This window comes from Polyergus mexicanus, unplaced genomic scaffold (assembly GCF_030449975.1).
Source record: "Polyergus mexicanus isolate NDT 795.1 unplaced genomic scaffold, iyPolMexi1.0 SCAF_23, whole genome shotgun sequence".
NCBI lineage: Eukaryota > Metazoa > Arthropoda > Insecta > Hymenoptera > Formicidae > Polyergus > Polyergus mexicanus.
Genome location: NW_027223343.1, coordinates 1,300,622 through 1,313,761, shown reverse-complemented (window position 1 = coordinate 1,313,761; position 13,140 = coordinate 1,300,622). Strand labels below are relative to the sequence as shown.

General features: G+C 45.3%; 2 long non-coding RNA genes across 2 annotated transcripts in view; one reads left to right on the top strand and one right to left on the bottom strand.

Annotated features, from left to right (window-relative positions):
• The window catches only part of LOC138942647 (uncharacterized), a 273,249-nt gene that overhangs the window by 21,197 nt on the left and 238,912 nt on the right, over window positions 1-13,140 (top strand). The window lies entirely within an intron of this gene.
• The window catches only part of LOC138942688 (uncharacterized), a 31,750-nt gene that overhangs the window by 2,187 nt on the left and 16,423 nt on the right, over window positions 1-13,140 (bottom strand). The window lies entirely within an intron of this gene.

The following is a 13,140-nucleotide window of genomic DNA, read 5'->3' as shown; positions in this document are numbered from 1 at the left end:
AAGGGCTGTTTACATTGGCGTTGTCAACCGACGCACGCGATCGTACATAAGACGACGACAGTAAAATCGCTGTAAAGTCGTCAATCAGCTATACTTGATGACGGCTAATATCGTTTGACAAGAAATTATTAGGAAGAAACTTGTGTTTACTATTTACTATTTAACATAAGCGAGAGAGAGAGAGAGAGAGAGGTAAGCTTTTTGATAAGAAAATATTCGGCGAGAAGAGAGAGGTTGATCGAGGAATCTGTCAAATTAAAAATTGTACAGCGCGAACACGCTGTATGCTCGGTGACAGATCGACGAAATGTTTCTCTGTTTTCTTTTGAGACTCTCTGTCGTGAGTAATGGACACCATGATTTCCCAAGAGTCGTCCAACTATATCGTATATTTTCGCACGAACGTGTATAACCGCCTGTCTTCTTGTCATATGACATTTACCTGAAATGTCGAGCTTCAAAATATAATATTCTTACTACGTTACGTTAATTAACATTAATAGAATAATCACGACAAAAGAAATCATAAATAAATCTTGCGACTACATTTGTCGATGTTTCACGGAATTTGTGGAAACATTTATGTTCTTACTAGGGCAGGTCACGTCGGATTACGCGCTACACTCGATTCGCTTGTATCGGTTTCGTTGCGGCAAGTAGGTCAATGGCGAAACCATTTCGAGACTTCGGATATCGGTATCGCGAAGCAATAGTTTCAATTCAATTTAGGAAAGTGAATCCTGCAAGAAGCGGACGACATATTTATATCATCCGCGACGTATTCGCGTGACGGTGTATCGTGAAAAAATTTCGCTTAGTTAATTGCGCTGCAATTACGCGTAGAATTAGTCGAGTAGACAAATTAAGTTCCATATATATATATATATTTTTAAATCGAGGAATTTGAAAAGGAATGATAAAATATAATAATATAAAAGAGCAATAACGTAATTGATATTCGAAAGCGGAAACGTCGATAGAAAAATCTGCTGGCAGAGAGGACCAAATAATTTATATCGGAGTGGTAGAAATTTAATTTTCTTAAAAGCGGAAGGAAAAAAAGAGCTTATGCGGCGCGACGGACGCGAAGAAAACCCGCGGTTCGACTAAAATCAGCCGATCGTTAAATAAGCGCAACGATATCGATCTCATTTCCTCATTCCTTTCTCGAAGGCAAAGAAATTCCACCGCGGGATCTCTCATTTGTCAACGTAGAAAGCTGAAGCGTCAAATCACGTGACCATCAATTCACGCGCATTATTCCGACTCGAACCTAATCATTGAGCATCATCAAATGTAAAAAAATGAGAATATTCCGTTGATGGAATAGCATTTCCATTTCCCGAAACGATCGGTGGAAAGCAAGCTGGGCGATGAGAGAGAGAGAGAGAGAGAGAGAGAGAGGCAAGAAGGTGATGAGAGAGGGAACGGCGGAGCGGTGTCTTCGTCTTCGACGAAGACGACGACGGCGACACTTGCTGGTCGCCAAGAGCAACGTAGCAACAATCCCGTTTAGTACTCCCAGCGTGTCTGCGCGGTGAAGAGTACAGAGAAACGTGGTGATGGTGGCGGCGGCGGCGGCGGGCGAACGAGCTCTGCGGCGGTGCCAGGGGGTTGGAGGGTGTGCGCGAAGGGTGGATGAAAAGTGAAGAGTGGGGTAGCAGGATACGAGACGGCTGGCTAGGACGGGTGTTGCGGGGTGTCGAGGGGGAGGGGAGCGCGCAAGAGAGGATGACGGAGGCAGTCGGAGGATATACGGCGGGGGTTCGGGTGGAGAGCCGTGGCAGAAGGAGGGTGGAGGAGGGTGATGGTCTGGGAGGGTGGTTGGTTGGTGATGCATTGCGCGAACTCCCCGCGGCGAGGTCACGTGACTCGTACCCCCGGCCTATCATTGATCGCTCCCCGGAGGAACGTCGGACACCCTGTACCCACCAAGCATTGTAGAGCTTGCACTTTACCAGTTTTTCGGAGGACATCCTTAAAGCTAAAATAGAGACGGCGAGACGGTGAGAGACGGTAGACGAAAGATGTTTCGTCAGCGACGACGTTTCGAAATGACGGATAAAGGCAGAAAAAAATGTTAGATCTATTGTTATCTTATCTCGATCAATATCGCGAGATAGATATATAGTTCCTCGCGACACGCGGATAATGTCGGTAACGTTATTTCATCGCGAACGATAAATATCTCGGATGTACTTGGGCATTTATTAGAATGCGAGATCGAAATGGAATAGTACTCGAATATGTGAGCGTCAAGTAAGAACACGCGAGGCTATTTTTTTCCCCTTTCAGGGACTGGAAAGACATTTTTAGCAGAATATTGCGCCTGAAAAATCTCCATCTTTCTTCTTCCATGTTTTATCCGCTGCTTCGTAACAAAACACTCTCCTCGCGCAATATACATTGTAATACGATAAAATAGGACAAGCTAAATACAATATTTCATATCGGTATACGGAATGTTTCACGTGAAATAAATCCAGTCGGGTGTTTCGTAGTTGTCACAGAATATCAGAGAGACAAAGAGAAATATTATAGAACGCTTCTATTATGGAACATAATAATTTATATGCTTTGAAAAATTAAAATTTTCTATATTTCACACACACACACGTGCGTTGAGAAAGAGAAAAGGAGGGGAGTGGAGGGGTGGGGAGGCCCCCCCCCCTGACAGAATAAATATCAATTATTTTAAAATGCGCGGAGGATAATCGTAATTCACCAAACGGTCGACGCGATATTATGGTTAATTCACGCCGAACACGAAAGTCAGAGCTTCCGTAGATCGAAATAGATAGAATAATTTATAGTTACACGTGGAGCGAGATGAAGCTAATTTAGCAAATGATATTTAACGGTGTAATGTATAACGCTAACAGCGTGCCCGCGCGCTGGCACCAAAAAAAAATACGCAGCATCCGTTTCGCATCCGTTCAATGCGTAATTATGAAAAATGTGTTTGCGTTTTATATGACTCCTGCTGATCGTTACACGTGTGAACGCCACTAGTGCGTCGCTTCCGTGTCGGCAGATTACAGCCATTGTTATAGATTTATTGACGTTATCGTTCGCGTACGCGCACTGAGACGGAAGATAAAATTTATATATAAAATATGAAATTCTTCAAAAAAAAAAGAATTACATGGCGTATTATTGGAAAAAGGATTTAATTGATGTCGGAAAATTTCATACGATGTCGCTTCTCTCTCGCGGAAATTTAATCGAAAACTTGTATCCAGTGTGTTTATCGATAAATACGATAGTTCGAGGATCGTTTATACATTTATTGTACAGATTCTTGCTAATACGAAAATAATAACGTCGAACAAAGGCCGCCACCGGCGGTTCGTCGACGATCCCGAGGTGACGTTCGACGGGAATTGGAATTTCCTGCGGTTCTTTTGTGATGCAAAGAGAGAAGAGGATCGAGTTGCGCGCTGAGGTGCGAGCGAGAGGAGCAACGATGTCTTTTAGAATTAAATAGTTACGACACCCTCAAAGGCCAGCTGTTCGGACTCTGAGATCTCGGCTCTTGCAAACCCTCCCCGTTCGCAACCTGCTCCTTTCCCGCGAAAACTCTTTAAATCGCTCCTTTCGCTCCCGGCGAGAGTTTATTAAAAGGGTGAAGTCGCGAAGAAAAGAAGGGTAAGGGGCCTAAAGGCGGGCCGAGCTTTAATATATTTTGATTGATAGGATTAGCGCTTGCTCGATTTTCATGGACCAATTCGGACGGAAGGTCCCGAGGAATAAAGAATATTAGGACTCGCATTAATCTCTCTTGCGACAAATAAATAATAAATATATCGGTCGCAAAAAACGGAAGATCTGAAGAGAAAAGCGATTACATCTACGCGCATCCTAAGTCACGCAAACAATATATATATATATATATATATATACGTTTTTCGGGAATGCAAATAAATTCCGCTTTGTCTCTCGTAATTCCATAAACTCGTTGTTCGCGAGAACTGCGCGACAGATGGAACGAGCGAAGAAAGAGGTTGGATTCTGAAGAGATTCTGAGAGGGAACGGGCGGATGAACCGGATGGTGGCAACGCGCGGTAAGCGCGTGTAAGAAAGAAGGAGAAGGGAAGAGAAGCGGGGAAGGGAGGACGAGTACAAGAATAATTGAAGACGAGTTTCCTTCGCTCCTCGCCGCGGATAGGGGTGGTTGCGCGAACGGGGGCGTGGGGTAGAGTAGGCTGTTGATGGAGGCAGCACCAGATGTTATCTTCCTCCTTGGGGTGACGCCATCAACTTTTAGACAATGCGAGGACTTTTCGGCGAAATATCAAACTTGGGTCGCGTCTTGTCGACGCCAGCCTATCCGCTCCTCGTTCCGCCTTGGCGCGAGCTCCGCTCGCCGATTTGACGCACAGTCGGCCATTATTATTAAAATGTAAATTTCCCCGGAGATTTGTCTCTCCGGCGACGATATATTTGAAATTCGTCCTTATCGCCGTAAAGATTGTATTACGCGGTAAAGCTCTGTACGCGCGGAGAGTCAAGAGGGAACAGGAATAGAAATTAACAGACATCACACACATACACACAGTTCAATTAATACTATTTCTCTTATAGAAGGAATTACGATTTATATTACCGTTCAAGTATTTTGAAATGTCGCGCTTTCCGACACATTGTAGCGATAAATCTATAATTTATCACGTCGTTACTTTACACTATCTCTCTGCCGAAAGTATAAGAGGGGAAAGGGCAGGGGGATTTTCTTCACCTCGTACATTGTCAAAAGTGGACTATTATTGACCGGTCGTATCAGCGTGAAGTAAAATGACCGTCCGGTTCTGCGACGTTCAGAAAGGGAAAATAGCAGTAGGAACGACCCTCTTCTTCTCTCGAGGTAATAGCAAGACGATTATGGCCATTCGACTCGCGGGAGGGAGAATCGAATGATTTGATCTTGGTAAGATAAGAACGAGGCGAGGAAAGACGGTGGAATAAGAAGACCGGGAGAAACGGAGGCGAAACACGGCCAACTCGCGGTAGGAAATGGAGGCGAATCCAGGTACTTGAGAATGGGCAAGGGAGACAGATACCACGATGCAAGATGGGGCGGGAAGAAGGGGAAGGGAAGGGAAGGGGGTGAACTGAGTATAAGATCGGGTACCTTTATCGATGCCATCCTACTCGTAAATTGAATCAAAAGGAGCGAGATGAGGAACCGGGGTGGACGACTTCGTTGGCGAAAGGGGAGGGGAAGGGGAGAGAGTGAGAGAAAGGCGGTGCGCGACGACGATTGCCGAGGTATTTTATCGGGAGTTAAAATGGCCCTTTAATCAATGTCCCTTCTTAACTACAACTCGTGAGATAAACGACCGGAAATGACGCCCCGATAAGAAAATTGCTTACCCGACGTCTCTTTCGAGAATTGCCTCGCTTTCCCAGCATCCGGTGCGTATCTTTCGCCCCGCTCCTTCGTAAATCGTTATCAAAATTGATGTTCGCCGTGTCGGCAGTTTCGTTCGTCGACAATCCGGAAATAAAATGTATTATTATTCCGAAGAGAGAACACAACGTAGTATTTATATACCTCGCGTGTTTTTTTTGAAAATAAATCAAAATAAGTGAATTATAATAAATATAGTCAATTGCGATAAATCGAAGATAAAACACATCGAGGGAGAAAGAGAGAGCGGATGCTACAAACGTTTTGTCTACGAACTTGCACGAAAATTTCATAACGCGAAAATAGAGAGAGCTCGTGGAACCCGCGGAACGGGTTGCACCCTCGTTTATCGCGGCAATTTATCCAAGGTATCAATCGATCTTTCGTACGCGAAGCAGTCCACATACATTTGCATGCACGGGGCGACGCTTCGTCGACGACAGGTGCAGGCCGCGGATAAGCGCGGTCCGAATTTTTGGGCCAATTATTGGCATTTTGTAAAGCACATTTCGGACGGAGGATAAGCGATGCACACTCGCTTAACGAGCATCGTGGCATAATGCCTTCTTTCGCGGCCACGTTGAGGGCATGACGCAGGTGCTGCGCTATCTTCGTCGTGCGCAGGATGTCGATTGTTCCCCGTATTTGGTCGCAATTTATTACGCGAGATTACTGATTTACGATTGCGCGAGTCAGCGGACAGACGAAACGTCATTATTGTTCCTCGTTACGTTTATACGATGACAAACGTCGAGATATTATTTAAAAAAAAAACGTCGCAGCCCCTAATTATTTCATGAATTAAAAAAATATATATTTTGTATGTATTCCATATATATATATATATATATATATATATATATATATATGTGCTCTGTGCATTAATAATACATAAAATGTTCAACGGATTCAACTCATTCGTAAGACCGTGCGAGAGATATGCAAAGAGGGGAGAGATGGAATTTCAGAAAAAGATTCGAGTATCGCGCGAGTAGTCCATTATACGAGATATCTGGAGCAGCAACGCTGGTAGCGCGAATCTCATAGGCTATGCAACAATTATCATGCAAATAGACGGCCGTTTAGCGGCTGCGAATCGCGCGGAATTGAAATTCCGACCGCGTCCTAAGGTACGAAGGGAACGGGAGAGACGAGCGGTTGCTTGTATTTTAACGCTCTTACACGCAGCGCCGAGTATTTAAGATAGTCGGTAGAAGAAGATCGTGGAAAGGAGGAGAAGAGGGAAGATGAGAACGATAGAATCCGGTAAGAGAAAGAGAGAGAGAGAGAGAGAGAGAGAGAGAGATTAACGAAATAAAAGAAATCACGAGGAGTATGAGAGAGAGGGAGAGAGGATCATCGTCCTGCAGGAACGAGCTCTGGCCCGACACGCTGTTAAGTATGGGTTTACGGCAGATACATATCGCGATGTATATATTGTGCTTTACTCGGGGAAGTGCGTTCCGGAGTAGTAAAGGTGCCGGCGGATGGTCGAATACTACCGCCGCTAACATTTCCGCGAGACGATCCTTGATTACATATTCAGGCAAGTCGACGATCGATGTCGGTTCGGCTAGAGGGGAATAACTATGAGATGGGATACTAATCTGTATATATGTATATATGAAAGAGACTATCCCGACTATCTCTGAAGAGAGTATAAAATGTAGAAGATATGAGTAAACTAATAAATAATCAACTTGAGTCATTTCCGTACACGATGACCGTGTAATATGACAAAATGTTTAAGATCGTGAGATCCCGGTGGAATCTTAACTATAATTTCTATCGCTGTTTCTCCGTCAACGATTCGAATAGATTAATATTAGCGTCGCGCTGAGAGTAGGTTTTTAGATCCTGGAGCGACGAGATTTATATTCGGTAGAATCCCATCGTGAAAGAGCATCGTCCTCTCGCGCCTTTACCCGAGAACGGTGATCATACGCGGAAAGCCGCGGTCTACGGGAAGAGTAGGAGGCAAGAGCGAGAGGTGAGGAGAGTTGTCTCCGTATATACGTACACGATACACGATCGTGAGCTCAACGACAAATATATCCAAGTATTCCCGAGGAATTGAACCGGCGATTCCCGCCACTGCTTTTGCCACGGGGTCACGCGAAATATGCTCGTCCCAACTTTGACAATTCGATCCCGCTGGTGAGATAGCATTGTGGCGAACGCGCCATCGGCTTCTTCTTCGCTGCAAGCAACTCCGCTCTCTCTTTCTCTCGATACTCCGTCTCTTTATATATATATATACCTATCTCCTTCCTTATTGTTTCCGTCAAAGAAAAACGAGATTTTATTTATATCGCACGACCGGGATCCGGGATAGGCCGCCAATAGCGCACGTGGTGCCGTTCTTTTCTATCTGGTATCGTGTCGCGCAATTTTCCTTCCTTTGCCCGCTTTCCACGTATTTATATATCCTACCGTCGCCCTTCCTTGTCCTACCTACGACGGCGATGTCTGCAGGCGAATGGCTTTAGCGTGAGAACGGTACATTACCGGCTAGTTCGCGTATCGTTTGCCTCTTTCATTTTCTTTTCCCTTTTAGATATCTGCTGTTCTTTCTCTCTCTCTCTCTCCCTTTCTCTCTCTTGGTCTTTTTTCGACTTATTTCGCTACTTCACTCGCTTTTCGACCACGGTCTGCTCCTCTCTCGAATTCTCTTTTTCTCTTCTTTTCTTTTTATCCTGCCGTCTTGGAGTCACGTAGATACATATGCAACCTCATCGCATGTTTTAACACGTGTTTCGCGAAAAAAATTCCCATCTCGATCCGCCGATAAGCGCGCGAATGTTCTCCCGGATCGCGCCGTCGAGCGCCATTACAATCCCGCGGCGATTTCCGGATCGTCGCGCAGTTAAAAAAAATATCCCCCGGCCAGTTCTCTCGTCCCGAGAGAAAAAGAATGAAGGAGATAGAGAAATTCCTTTACACCGCGAATTCTCACTCGCACGGTTTCGGGAATGCCGCGGATAGCGATCGCGGTGTCTCGGCGCGAGCCGAGAAAGCTGGCTGGCTGGCGAGTTCGCTCGCGATAATATAAAAAATCCTCGACCTTAGCGAGAATTAAATCTCGATTAGGCAAGCGGTACAATCGAGTACGCGAGAATCAAATTATGACGCCTCCCATCCAGATTGATCAACGTCGAAAAGCTTTCGATTCGCACGATATTTGGATACAACGAAAGATCGTAAAGCTTAATAACGCGCGTCTAGTAGTCGCTCGTAAAACGAGCGTGACCCTTAATACTTGTACGCGTGTTCAGCCCACGATGCGATTCGACGTACCGATGCATCCGATGCATCGCTGCAAGATAAACGCCTCGCGTGGGCACGTTCGCGTGATATAATGCCACGCGCGAACGCTACCGAGCGAGTTACCGGAATATAATATGTGCTTTATAGGAAGAGACAGAGAGTGCGGCGTGGGTGTTGTGCGAGTGGGTGCGTTATGACGAGAAGTAGATTGCTAAGTACGCAACCTACTCTCGCCATAACTCACACACCAGGTCGGCGAATTATAAATTATAGTCGCGCGCGATCTCTCACACCTGGTAAGCGGTAGACTCGACGGGGATGATTTCTCACCGGGATGCTTGACGGACGGAAAAATTATGTTTCGCGCCCACGATTATTTCGTCCCGTTCCTCAAGGTGCTCGAAAAAATTATTCGCGCCATCATTGTCGCATCATTATCGCTTCGCAAGAAAAAGAAACGCGGTCTTTAATAACGCGTATCTTTTAATCTCCATTATTTAATCGATCGTAATCGTGGTCGACAACGTAAACGATCGGTAAAAATTATAACGTTAGCTTGGATATATATATATATATATATATTAATTGGAAATTTATTTAATTACTTTCCGTAATACAGCGGACGAAAGAGAAATATATATATATATATATATATATGTATATGTATAAATGCATTTTCGATATTCATGATGTTCTGAGAAAATTTGTCCATTGATGCTGTTGAATATTCCAACTGTTGGACGCGTCCAGGCAACCGTGTTCCCAAATCACCTTCCGGCGAAAAGAGGACCGATCAATTTCAGATTTATAGTCCGGCCACGTTAATTAGTAACCAGGCATCTGCAGCGGCGAGAAAAAAAAAACCACCTTCCGCCCTTCCTTCCTACCTCTTGAAGCTTCAAGAGCGGCAAGTCGTCGATTCTTGTTGCCCGATAGAGATTCTCGATAATCGTGCCTCGCGTATCAGAAAGATACAAGAGGCATGATTATTATTCGACACAGCAATCTCTCGTTTTATTATTAACCGCGAGAACAATAGCTCCGCTCATTTTCGCGCGAAAGAAATATACTCTTGCGTCGAGAGTGATAACGAATACGCGTGTAAGAGAAATTTCGAGGGGACGAGCCAATTAGCCGGTACCCCAGCAGCAACGCATCTTCGGCGAATACCTAAAGCGGTGGACAGGTGTGAGATGAGCATAATCGTGTATACGCGCGTGTGAAACGGCCGTGTTAACACACGTGCGAATCTGGCGAACGCAGCGGGACGTATCGAGTCATTTCTCGCCGCGGTTCAGATTTCCCCTGGACCGTCGTCCCTCCTACCTGCTTTGCAGATAGGAAGTCTCCTCGCGAAAGTTGACAGATAATTTAACGCCAAACACGTATCTCGTTTTTATCCGAACGCATTTAACGCGTTGCGGAAAGAAAATAAAATTTCGCACGTATTTTCCATTTTATCGGAGAGAATCGGAGTCGTGATCGTTATCACCCGAACACGCTGTTGCATCGACGGTGTATCGTTCGACATGCCATTATCGGTCGCACTTCATCACGTGTATATAATATCGTTTCGACTTTAATGGCGGCGCCTTTTGCACGTATATTGTACACATTTACGTGGTGCGCCAATTGTGCATTTCCTTTGCGGACTCCGCCCCCGCAAACGCCCCTTGGGAATTATACGATCCGTGCAGCGGTACACCTGTGCGCGGTCGTGTCTCTTCGGCGAGAACGTCACTCGAGAACAACGTGAATCCATAATTTCTGAAAAGCGAAACGGTCCTAACAGCTGTAGCGACGAGACGCGTTATCGACAACAGCGCAAATTTACAGTCACGCTTAACAACGATCGTGATCCTCTCTCCGGTCTAATATCTCTCACGGGATTCTCCATTGTGCGCGCATATTATTCCATTCGAGATATTTATACTCTACGAATAACGCGATTTTCATTGCTTCGTCTCGATAAATTAATACGAATTAAGCTACTTATCCGATTGTCGGAAATAGAATTCTGCAAATAAAGCGTCCCGATAAAATCAATATTTTATCGAGGGAACGTCGTCGCGTTCTTTTGCGCGGGGTGGCGGGAAGAGAGCCCTCGATCCTTGAAATTGAGCGGCATATAGCGGTGTCCGGCGCTATACGATCCGAGAGCAGCCACTCTTCGGATCGTGTCGCGTCCGAGCCACGAGGGATCTAATCCTCCGAACTTGCGCGGTGCGAAATCGCGCCTTTCACGAACATGTGTCTGACATTTTTAATCGTCGGATTAAAATAACCGATGCCAAGGTGTAGCCCCGAGAATCCATTATCCGGCGGCGGATGAGGGGGACCGGCCACCCAAAGTGTCGCGTGTCCCCCGGGGATCTGTCAGGCAACGTGGACTGTTTTAAGCCTGACTTTAAGTCGTTTCGATTTTGTCCTGGAATCGCGCTGCGTGAAAAAAACACAAGCAAAGCCAGTAAAAAAATTGCTTCTTTTCTCGAAAGGTTAAGATTTTTAGCAAATAATCGAATATATATATATATATATCGTCTATAGCAGATATAATAAAGACATTGTCTTTTTAAAATTCGACGAGCGTTTCGCAAAATTTGCGTAAAAAAAAAAAAAAAAACCAGCTCTCCTCCTCGATATACGACTACGTTAGAAGTTAACGAATATCGCCGGGGGCAGCGAGGTTGCGATCGAGGGATTCCTTTATTGCTCGGATAATAATGATTCGGACCCTCGACTGACTAAAGAAACGCCCGAAGGTTTACTGGTAAATTACCAAGCATCTCTCCCGCAATTACCGATGTAAAAGAGAGTCGTAGGTTTATTCTTTGTATAAACACCGGTTATAACATGATCCAAAAGTTATTTCGATATAATCGTGTACATATATATATATATATATATATATATATAATATACTATTATAATACTTTTATATAGTGCGTGTCTATATCTGTTACACTTGTCTATCTATTAAACATTTTTGATAAAAAATATATACACGTAATGTCTCGTAATTACACGACCATCTTGACGTATGTAAGAAATATATATACGAACGGAAAAGGGGAGAGGGGAGCGAGGATGCAACAGAAGTGCAATTCCGGAGGGCGGTACTTTTGCTACATGGCTCTCTCTCTCTCTCTCTCTACATCAGCAATTCACTATACATTTGTTCACGTGCGTGGTCTACGTGCATAAGTGTTCCAGGTAAACTCCATTACCGGCAGCCATGTTTCTCGCGTTGCTACCGTATCCTGCGCTATTCACGGATACTTTGTCAAAGCGATCATTGCATGCAAGGATACAAGAGCGACGCGCGCGCGTATACACGCATACGTACGCACGTGCACGCATATACGTATCACGATTTATGTTTAAAAGATACTTTTTACATATGGTATAACGGACCGCAGGACAGAGAAAGAACTTTTTAGTAAAGGATGCGGCGCAACTTTTTTAACGTCGGCGGAAACCAAATACAGATCTCCGAAGAAGGCGCGCACGATAAATATTGTCTACGACTGCGTATTTTGCAAGTTGGTAGCTATGTCTCGGACTTCCGAGAAACTCGCAAGAACGTTTGCCGTGAGCGCACATTTGTTCTGTCGTGTACACAGCGGGACAACTCGCTCGAAAGGGAATATAGTCAATTGAGGCGAACGGTAGGACGCGGAGTACAAATATGTGAAAAATTAGCTGGGCAAATACACGCTATTCCGAACGTCCGCGTTAGAGGAGAGGTTCATTTATTCGTCGTCGCGCTTTCTTTCGCGAAGCCATAGAACCGCGAAAGTTCATCGCGAATTGAGCGTTTCGCGAATTCCATTTATGAGAAAATCCCGTGAGCGTATAATTAATGTTACACGTGACCGGATATCGTCGCGTACAAAATTAAAATTCAGTCGCGGGAGCGAGCGGCGGCGGCGGCGGCGGCGGCGGCTCGCTTCGTTCACGGGCGAGGGATTCAATTTAAAAAAAATCGCAGCATTATTTCATATTCATCGCGCGTCTTCGTTCGTCGTTCGCGCAGTTCACACATTCGCAAGTAATAATTAAAAATACTCGTTCGCGTTAATATGAGTGGGGAAAGCGGCTCCGCCGCCGGCTACCGGGTATCCGCATTTCCACCGCTTTTCCCATCCCTTAACCAGCCTGTCCCCTCCCCCCTTTATCCCCCTCTTCGGGACGTTTATCTCGTCATCGCTCTCTTTTGCATCCCGGACAGAGCTTTCTCCGCGACGAATTTGCAAGCTTTTAATACAAACGCGACGCTCGTTCACCGCCGAACGCAACTTGTTGTCAACGCCACGCTTTTCCCTTTTTCCCTTTTTCACTCCCTATTCTGTCCATCTCCCGTCCTTCTGTGTCCTCTTCTCCATTGCGCGATTCCCCGGCTGTTTTCGCCTGCCTTTATCTCGACGGACCTCCGTCCCCTTTATGAATAAATGGAAAGAGA